A 3133-nucleotide genomic window follows, 5' to 3' on the forward strand; every position below is an offset into this window, starting at 1 on the left:
AGTGCTGTGTATGTGAAGCCCCTGGCCCACTGGCTGCATGGGCTTTGTTCCATTAATTCTTGTTTTATTTCATCAAAGCCCCAAAGCACAAGAGTAGCGGGCTGTCTGGATATGTCAAAGATAAGCTTTAGCCCGCTTTTGTATTGTTAAGCCTGGGTCTCACTCTGTAGCTCTAGCTGGGCTCGAAGTCATTATGTAGCCCAGGCTGGTCTCAAACTTGCTGCAGCTTCTGCTCAGCCTCCTTGGTGATGGAATTGCACGCATGAGGCACTGCACCTGGCTTTAAAGTGAATATGTTGAGGTTGCAGAAATCTGTGGTTACTGTTAATCTTACTGTGCAGGATATATAAATTAATCATAGGTGTGTGTAGGACACACACAGTGTATAGTGTTAGGGTAGCACTTATGGCGTGTGTAGGACTCACAGTGTATAGTGTTAGGCTCTCTGCGCACTTTTGGCTAGTCCACGGGTCCTGAAGCTTGCCTGCCTTTGATGCGGAGGGAAGGCAAGACAATGACAATTTTCCGGCCTAATGCTGCACGTTATGTTGTCAGAAATTCTGGGATTTTCAGGTAAGTTTAGCAAAGTTTTCATGTATGCTGGCAAGTTTCTTTTGGTCTTCCTAAATTCTAACTCCTAAGCCTTTCAGGTCCAGTTATAGAGACATGGAAGTCACAGAGCTGCTACACTTGGTGATCTCTCCTCTCTCGAGTCGTCTTTGCATTGCCTGGAGGAGTGCTACATCACACCAGGCCCCAATCCGGGTAAAGCAGAACCAGTTCTAACTAGACAGGGCCAAGAGACGTTAGACCGCCCAGCAGCGACTAGGCTGACCTCAGGCTCCTGGACCAACCTACACTTCCGCCGGCGAAAGTGGGGGGCGGCACTGGCGCTGACGCCAGAAGGATACTTCCGCCTGGGTGCGTATGACGTCAGGGACGACCCCTCCAAAAAAAAAAAAAAACAAAAAACCCCTAGGAGTCAAGCCTCGCGAGATTCCGGAGCGGCCGCTTTGGCACCGCCTCACGGGGCGGGACGGGGCGGGGCCTGGCGCGACACACGCGCGCCGCGGGCTGCGGTGGCCGAGGAGGCTGAGCGGGCGCGGGCGACACCGGCAGGTGAGAGCGGGCGGCGGTGCAGGCGCCGGCGCGGGGCAGGGCCGCGGGGCTAGGGCGGCGCTCGATGCGGGGAGGTGCGAGGGGCTCGGCGCGGTACCACGCGCGGCGCCCGGCCTGGTGTCCCCGGGCTGCAGGCGGGGCCGCGCCCCCAGCGCCTGTCAGTCACCGGGGCCTTCGGCGAGCCGGCTGCGGCAGCCTGCGCACCGGGAGCGGAGCCGCCAGCCCCGCGCGCGCACGGCTCCGGCTCCGGGCCCCCCTTCCCGCCCCCTCCGGACGCAGAGAGCACGGCTCACCCGCACAAAGTTGCGGGTGCACAGCGACGGCCAGCTGTGCCCGAGCCGCTGCGTCCCCGTCGCCGATGCTACTTTTTCTGGTGCGGGGTCGCTCTTGGGTCCCGAAGTTTGGGGACGAGCTGTGGAGGGAGAGATGCTTGGTGGGTCTGGAGCAGCGGCTGGTGCAGAAGTGCGCTGCTGCCGCCCCTCGGGACTCGGTGCAGAGCCGGCGCGCTCTCCGGCTCCTCTGCAACTTGGGATGCGTTTTGGTAGAAGCCACTTATGGATTTGGCTCAGGTATTAGCCACAAGGACTGCCAAGAAGCCAGGTGAACAGAGTTCAGTGGTTTTAAGGTGGTGATTACCCTTATTTGGCAGTCGTGGCTTAAATCGGTCTGGTCTCCATACTGGTCAGTAAGCCTTATTTGCATAGCATGTTGTCTTGATGTCACACGCACAAGCATACATGGAAAGGTTTTTCTCCTATGCCTCGGGATATATAAAACGATTAAGTTTATTATGCTCCCTCCCTCGAGGGCAAAAGACATTTTATTTGAGTTAGTTGCTCTTGTGTCTATTTGGGGAGATGATTTAGTTCAAGATATGATAGATTATGAGATTGCACGATGCCATAAAAGTACTTTTATTTGGAAAATCCTGGTCTCAGAAGAAGTTCAGGGTTAAAAGTTTGGTGTTCGCCCTCATTCTGCCGGGCGCTTTCCTCCTAGTTAGAGAACTGATTAGGTTTCCTATTTGTTGGGATGTGTTTAGAATGAGAAGCATAGTTCGGTGTAGTTTCTGTGCTCTTTTGAAAGGCCTTGCTGTTAAGTAGTGAACAAATTAGACTCAGGGAAACCACATTAAATAGAATACTGGAAGTCCCAGAATTTGTTTGCTTGCAAATAAGCCAAAGAATAGAAACTAAGACTGTCCAAATAAAACGGTGTTCTCTGGAGTTTTTATTTTAAAAGTTTTAAAATTTAAATATGGTTTGATCATATTTCCTCCTCCCTCAAGCCCTTCCAGATCCTCTCCTCTCTACCCACTTAACTTTAAACTTTAAGTTCTTTCTCAAAAACCAAACTCTGCAGCTTTTTAAATACTAGATTTTAATTTCAAAAAGTGGGACATTAAGAACAAAGGGAAATGATTAAAAAAAAAAAAGCTAAAGCATTAGTCTCAGTTTGGCCATTTTTCCTTAGAAAATTTCCGCTCCCTCAAAGAGCAGTGACATCTTGTTAGTAGAATTTGGTAATGTGCCGTAGCAAGTGCCTTCTCACAGATCTGGGAAAAGTTGGAGACACCAAAGCCGGGGGATTTTTGTATCTTGCTGTATATGTTAAATGAATTTATTTTACATAAATGTAGGACCAGCTAAGCAAGCATATTGCTGTTTGAGAATCCTAGCATTACGTTCAAATCAACAGATGGGGAAGCTTTGACTGGGTTAGATTAGACATATGTGAAAGCCTGACCCTGAATTTTTTTTTCTTTTGTCATTTTTTTTATTAGATATTTTCTTTATTTACATGTAAATTTCTCCCTTCCCAGTTTCCCCTCTAAAAAACAAAGAAACAAACAAAAACAACAAAAACAAACCCCAGCTGCCTCCCCACTCCCCATGCCTGCCACCCCACCCTCTCCTGCTTATTGGCCCTGACATTCCCTTACACTAGGGCACAGAAACTTCACAGGGCTGAGGTCCTCTCCTCCCATTGATGATCGAATTTGCAATCCTCCACT

General features: G+C 50.0%; 1 protein-coding gene across 2 annotated transcripts in view; it reads left to right on the forward strand.

Moving 5' to 3' along the window:
• Nucleotides 1-1021: 1021 nt before the first annotated feature.
• Stk38l (serine/threonine kinase 38 like) overlaps nt 1022-3133 on the forward strand; it is a 58028-nt gene continuing 55916 nt past the window's right edge. The window contains exon 1 of one of the 2 annotated variants that reach the window (XM_031383905.1): nt 1022-1119. The gene's annotated coding sequence lies outside the window, so the exon portion shown is untranslated. The remainder of the gene's footprint in view (nt 1120-3133) is intronic. The other variant, XM_031383906.1, reaches the window with a different exon arrangement.

The sequence above is a fragment of the Mastomys coucha genome, unplaced genomic scaffold, assembly GCF_008632895.1.
Source record: "Mastomys coucha isolate ucsf_1 unplaced genomic scaffold, UCSF_Mcou_1 pScaffold20, whole genome shotgun sequence".
In the NCBI taxonomy this organism is placed as follows: domain Eukaryota; kingdom Metazoa; phylum Chordata; class Mammalia; order Rodentia; family Muridae; genus Mastomys; species Mastomys coucha.